The 7,272-nt window shown below is 41.8% G+C and overlaps 1 pseudogene; it reads left to right on the top strand.

Annotated features, from left to right (window-relative positions):
- Positions 1–2,896: 2,896 nt before the first annotated feature.
- Positions 2,897–6,970, top strand: Car13-ps2 (carbonic anhydrase 13, pseudogene 2; annotated as a pseudogene).
- Positions 6,971–7,272: the final 302 nt, after the last annotated feature.

The following is a 7,272-nucleotide window of genomic DNA, read 5'->3' on the forward strand; positions in this document are numbered from 1 at the left end:
CCTGTCCCCACTATTAGGAGTCCTGAAAAACCACCAAGCGAACAACCATAACATACATGCAGAGCACCTGGTATAGATCCATGCAGGCCCTGTGCTTGCTGATTCAGTTTCTGTGAGCCCATGTGAGCCCTGATTAGTTGATTCAGTGGACTATGTTCTCCTGGTGTCCTGCAGCCCTTCTGACACCTATAATGTTTCTGCCCCCTCTTCTGCAGGATTCCCTGCTCTCCAAAGAGAGGAACCTGATGGAGACCTCCAATTTGGACTTTCTCCATGTGTTGTCTGGCTCTGAGTCTCTGCACATATTCCTCTCTGCTGCCAAAGAAAACCTCTCTGATGGCAACTGGACAAATCACTCATCTGTGAATATAGCAAAATGTCATTAGGAATCATTTCATTGATTTTTTTCCTCTTTTCATGTTTGGTTCTACCCTAAGTCTCCTGGCCACCCCATCTCTGGTTTGTGACCATCCAGATAGGGTAGGGTACAGACTCCTCATGGCAAGGAACTCAAGGTAAAACAAACATTAGTTAGCCATCCCCACAAGCTCTGAGCCACCATTGCCCCAGCACATCTTGCAGTCAGGATAGATTGCACATCAATGGTTTTGTGGCTGAGTTTGTGTTCAGGTTTCTCTTCCCAGAGCCTGCAGAGCACCTTCTCATGCCAAAGGAACTAGAGGAGTAAAGTCTCCAAGCCTGCACCAGACGACCTCTCTTCAAGGAGCCATGTGAAAGCCGTCCTTGGCAATGGAGCCCCTGCTCTCGGTTTTCAGAGAGTATTCTGTGTCCTAGCATTAATCTGTGCTGTTTTGGGATCTCAACCGAACCTCCTTGGCCAACAGGTTATCCAAATATAATCCAGTCCAACCGCAGGAAGCCTTGCCTGGTTCCAGGAGACAGCCAGTTCAGACTTCACACCCTCTATTACTAGGAGTCCTCACTAGAGTCACTCTCATAAAGCCCAGGAAATTTTCACTGCACTAGGTTTCCACACTGCCCTCCCACCAAATGCTCCCCAAATCCACTTGTCTCTTCCTACATTCTCTCCCTCCACCACCCTCAGCCCCCATTCTCACACATAATCTCCCTGCTCCCATCCTATCTACCACTAGTCTACCCACTAAGTCTATTTTATTTCTCCTTCCCAATGAGATACGGACACGTGCGCGCGCACACACACACACACACACACACACACACACACCATAGCTCTTCTCTTTACCCAACCTCTCTGAGTCTGTGGATTATAGCTTATCATTTACTTAACAGCTAATATCCACTTAAAGTGAATACATACCATATTTGTCTTTCTGGGTCTAGGTTACCTCACTCAGGATGACTTTTTTTTTCTAGTGTCTTAGTGGTAGGATGAAATGTACTTTAAGTATATACCCAAGAGTGGTATAGCTGGGTCTTGAGGTAGATCAATTCCTGCTTTTCTAAGAAAAGCTATATCGATTTCCATAGTGGTTGTATAAGTTTGCACTCCCACCAGTGATGGAGAAGTGTTCCCCTTGCTCCACATCCTCACCATCACAAGCTGTCACTTGTGTTTCGATCTTAGTCATTCTGACAGATGTAGCATGGAATCTCAAAGCAGTTGATTTGCATTTCTGAAGTGGAAACTTATGGGTTCTTTGGAAAGTCAGTTGGATGGCATTTTGCTGGGACAAACATGTAAGGGAATGTTTAGCTGAAATGGGCACAGGTGAAAGACTAAGGCAGACTCATGAAGGATGTTTAGCTGAAGCAGACACAGGAGAGAGGATGTTCTGCTAAAGCAAGCAGGTGAAAGGACACGTGATGAAGGATTCTCTGCTAAGGACACTGTGCTCCAGCTACCTTCTGCTTGTGCAGACTCAGGCTGCTTGACAGAGTGACGTCAGCTGAGACAGATGCAGGTGCTGAAGCAAGACACATGCTGAGGCTAGACCTGTGGAGGATGTGTGAAGTTTGGAGTATAAAACGTTGTTGGTTACGGAGGCTGAATTAGGCTTGCTTACAGAGCTAGCTGTGTAATGCTTGCTTGTGGGCCTCTCATCCTCGCTGATCTTCACTTCCCTGAGAGGCACAGCCAAAAACTTTTCCTGGCATTCCTGCCAGTCCCTCCTGCTGACTAGTGCCAAAGCTGAGGCCTGGCTGCTTCTACTAGATAATGCCTCCATTGCTAATTCGTGTTTGCTACCCTTATTCTACCAAGCTGGACTACTGATGTATCCGTGAAATGTTTGTGAGTGGATTGAGCTGCCGTTGCTGACCTGTGAACTGAACTGCCAGTTTCCTGATAAAACAGACAGAAGTTGCTCCCAAGAACCTTTCTAAACATGTCCACTTCCCCCATATCCTTTCTTTTCCACTACTTCTGGTGGGTACTGGTCTAATAGGGAGGTTAAAGCATTTAAGAACCATCATTAAAAGTAAGACTTTGAAAAAATTAAAGTTACACATTTCCCTAATAGCTAAGGATGTTGAACATTTCTTTAAGTGTTTCTCGCCCATTTGTGATTCCTCTATTGAGAATTCTGTTTAGATACGTATTCCATTTTAGTTGAATTATTTTTTAACTATCTAGTTTCTAGAGTTCTTTATATGTTTTAGATATTAGTCCTCTATCAGATGTGGAATTGGTAAAAATATTTTCTCATTCCATAGGCTGCCAGTTTATTCAATCGACAGTGTCTTTTGCCTGATCGTTGATCGTTGTGTCTGTGCAATGTGTGTTCTGATCAGAACGTTGTCTCTGGACCCCTCGGTTTTCGGGTTCCCAGGTTTCAGGGTCCCGAGTTCGGGGTGCAGGTGGCCCCACCCTCCACCCAGGCCTGCCCAGCTCCTTGGCACAGATGCCCTGCCACAGGTCCACAGTGTTCCTGCCACAGGTTCTCCATCGAGGACCATGGCGAGGCTAAGCTGGGGATACGGTGAGCACAACGGTCCTATTCACTGGAATTAATTTTCCCTATTGCCGGTGGTGGTCAGCAGTCTCCAGTTGAGATTAAAACCAAAGAAGTGAAATACAACGCCTCACTCTGATCTCTCAGTATCAAGTATGATCCTGTCTCAGTTAAAATCGTCAGCAATAGCGGCCATTCCTTCAACGTTGACTTTGACGACACGGAGGACAAATCAGTTCTCTCTGGAGGTCCTCTCATTGCTATAGGTTGCGGCAGTTCCATCTGCACTGGGGGTCAGCAGACAACCTTGGCTCTGAGTCTGTGGTAGATAGAGTGAGGTATGCTGTTCAGTTCCATGTTGTCCACTAGATTTCAGACAAATACCCCAGTTTTGTAGAGGCAGCTCATGAGTCCGATAGGCTGGCTGTCCTGGGAGTATTTCTACAGATTGGGGAACACAATCCTCAACTGCAAAGATCACTGCCATTTTGGATTCCATTAAGGAAAAGGGTAAACAAACATGGTTCACAAATGTTGACCCGTTATGTTTGCTTTCATCATCCTGGGACTACTGGACAGATCCCGGTTCTCTGATGGTTCCACCTCTTCTTAACAGTGTCACGTGGATTGTTTTAAAACAACCTGTAAGTATCAGCTTTTAACAGTTGGTCAGATTCCGAAGCCTCTCATGTACAGCTGAGGGTGAGGGTGCAGCTTTTCTGTTAAGCAATCACGGTCCGCCACAGCCCTTGAAGGGCCACAGAGTGAGAGCGTCTTTCTACTAGCACCTACCAGAACGGAACAACCAGAACGGAGGTAGCAAATACAATGTTGCTGAGACATTCCTACTAATGGCTTTTTGAGTTTCACGTTTGTGAATTCCACTCGCCCAGCAGCTTCGGCACCACAGAGAAAACCAGAGGTCTGAAATAACTTAGCTCATCACTCCTAGACTTACCCCAATGGATGTCCAATTGCTAAATATCGGATTTATATTAAAGTCATGAAGTACGCCTGCTTCAGCCTTCCTGACAATAACATCAGCCTTCCAAACCTCAGACTGTACTAAACTTTGCTGTGGCCTTTGGCTGAACATTCTAAAGAGTGTTTGATAAAAACTCTAAATTCACTCTGAAATGGTATTATTCCTAAACAAACAGTTCTTACAGTTTTAATATTTTTCTGATGAACCAAGAGTATATATTTCCTTTAATACATTTTTTCTCAGATTCTCATTTTATGAACTGTAATATAGCATACAACACAAAACAAACAGGGATAAGGATAGACTAATGTGGCTACTCCTGTGGTGAAAGTAACCTACAGTTTTAGTGAAGAATTCCTCAGGAGAAGAACATCTATTTAAGGCGTTATTCCATATAATATATTCACTCAAGAATGTCAATGACCACCAGGGTGATAACTGGCAATGAGTCTGGCTCATGGCGTTAACATGATTCAGACCAGCAGTTTACATAATACCATTGCAGCAGAACTGCCCTGAGCTGGTGAACTGGTTCCCACATTTGCCCTGGGTGTTAACAGAGCAGGACGCTATCCTTTATCTGTTGTTTTTTTTCTGTCACCAGTGAAAATGATAAGCCAAGTCTTGCAAAAATACCTACGTCATTCAGTACATTTTCTGGGAAGAACTTACTTCCCACTATACATGTCAGTTAGGCTGTTATATGATTTTATAAGACTCCATTGGGTAATAGCTCTAGACTATTCTATCTGAAGAGGTTTTCTTTTGCATTCAGTGAAGGAACACAGGAGCCATGTTCCTTTCACGTTTTCATTATGGGGTGATTCCATCATGAACTCAATAACCACACGTAAGACTTGAATATTTGTTATACTTTTGCTATTTTGTGAAACTGTGTTCCTGAGTTTCTTAAGTTTAATAATTTGTTTCAGATTTCTCTCATCTTCTAAATGTAAAGTTAATTACTGAAATTTTTCTTCATATTCTTCTTAGCAGAAGAACTTTATTTTGAGTAAATTGTACAGTGATGATGTTTACTGAGATTAGAATGAGCACCACAGCCAGTATTCTTACCTGCAGAGCCCAACCTAAGGCTTAGCGGAAGCCCCACATACCACAAATAAATGAGCTGGATACTTAAAGGATTTAATTAGTTATCTTGATAACTGCCATCTATCTGAGATGAAATGCAGCCAAGTTAATTTAACAATTAAAATAGGATAACTATTTCTTGGAAGCTTTTTAAAGGTAATATTTATTAATCCACATTTTATAACCAAAGGTTCTTAAAAAGTAGCTTTTAATAGCTGAATAGTATTCCATTGTGTAAGTGAATCACATTGTCTGTATCCATTCTTTGGTTAAGGGACATCTTGTTGAGGGATATCCTTGTGGTAAAGTAGAGGATCTTTTGGGTATATGCCCAGGAGTGGTACAGGTCTTCAGGTAGAACTATTTCCAATTTTCTGAGAAGTTGCTAGATTAATTTCTAGAGTGGTTGTACCAGTTTGCAATCCCACCAGCAATAGAGGAGTGTTCTTCTTTCTCCACATCCTCTCCATCATCTGCTGTCACTTGAGTTTTTGATCTTAGCTATTCAGATTGATGTAAGGTAGAATCTTAGGACAGTTTTGATTTGCATTTCCCAGATGACTAAGGCTGACTGGGACAGATGCAAATATTTACAGCCCCCCATTAGATTAAAGTCTGGGATCCCAGTTAGGGGATAGATTGAAGGAGCTGAACAGCATACCATCCCCTTAGGAAGAACAACAGTATCAACTAACCCAGACCCCTCAGAGCTCCCAGAAACTAAGCCATCAACAACAGAGCATACATGGGCTGGTTCATGGCCCCTGGCACATATGTACCCGAGAATTGCCTTGTCTGGTCTCAGTAGGAAAGGATGTGCCTAATCCTGTAAAGACTTGATGCCCCAGAGAAGGGGAATGCTGAGGGTGGGGGTGGGTGAAGGGGATGGGCGTATATGTGAGCACCCTCTCAGAGGCAAAGAGGGTGGGGTAGGGTGAAGAACTCTGGGAGGGGGAACTGGGAAGGGGGATAACATGGAATGTAAATAAAAATAATTTAATAAAAAGGAAAAATAAAAAAGGAAGTTGGCTCCTTTGCCAGTACATTCGAGACTGTTCTCCCAGTTTTTCTTCTGTCAGGTTCAGTGTGTCTAGTTATATGTTGAGGTCTTTGATCTGTTTGGAACTGAGTTTGTGTAGGATGATAAAAAAAAAAAAAGGATCTATTTGTGTTATAGATGCAGACATTCAGTTTGACCAGTACCATTTGATGAAGATGCTTTCTTTTTTTCCAGTACGTACTTCTGACTTCTTTTTTAGAATCAGGTGTCCATAGGTTTGTGAGTTTATGTCTGGGTCTTCAATTCCATTCCATTCATCAATGTGTCTATTTTTATGACAATACCATGGGGTTTTATTACTATAGCTCTATAGTACAACTTGAAATTGGGGATTCATCCAGCAGTTTTTGTTGTTGTTCAAGATTTGTTTTTAGTTAGCCTAGACTTCTTGTTTTTTCATAAAAGTTGAGAATTGTCCTTTCAAGGTCCATAAATAATTGTGTTAAAATTTTGGTGGGGATTGCATTGAATCTGTAGATTGCTTCCGGTAGAATGAACATTTTTACTATATTAATTCTACTGATTCAAGGCCATTTTCTAATACCTTCTTCAATTTATTTCTTAAAAGACTTGAAGTTTTTAGCATATGAGTCTTTTACTTGCTTGGTTGGAATTATCCCAAGATATTTTATATTACTTAAGAATATTGTGAAGGGTGTCCTTTCCCTGATTTCCCCCAGTCTGTTTGTCATTTGTATACAGGAGGGCTGACATTTTTTAAAGTTAATCTTGTATCCAGCCATTTTGCTGAAGGAGTTTCATAATAAAATTTCTAGGATCACTCATGTATACTATCATATCATCTACAAATAGCAATACTTTGACTGCTTACCTTCAAAACTATCCCCTTGATCTCCTTCAGTTGACTTATTGCTCTAGCTAAAACTTCAAGTACTATGTTAAAGAGATATGGAAAGCGTGGGCAGCCTTGTCTTGTCCCTGATTTTAGTGTAATTGCTTTGAGTTTCTCTCCATTTAATTTGATGTTTGCTATTGGCTTGCTGTACGTCGCCTTTATTATGTTTAGTTCTGTCCCTTGTGTCCTTGATCTCTCTAATACTTTTATGATGAAGGGGTGATGTGTTGTGTCAAAGGCTTCTCTCTTTCATGAGGTGACCATGTTTTCTTTTTCTTTAGTTTATTTATATGGTGGAATACATTTTTGTATGTTGAACCATCCCTATATCTCTTGGGTGAAGTCTTCTTGATCATGGTGGATAATCTTTTTAATGTGTTCTTAG

This window comes from Rattus norvegicus, chromosome 6, assembly GCF_036323735.1.
Source record: "Rattus norvegicus strain BN/NHsdMcwi chromosome 6, GRCr8, whole genome shotgun sequence".
NCBI lineage: Eukaryota > Metazoa > Chordata > Mammalia > Rodentia > Muridae > Rattus > Rattus norvegicus.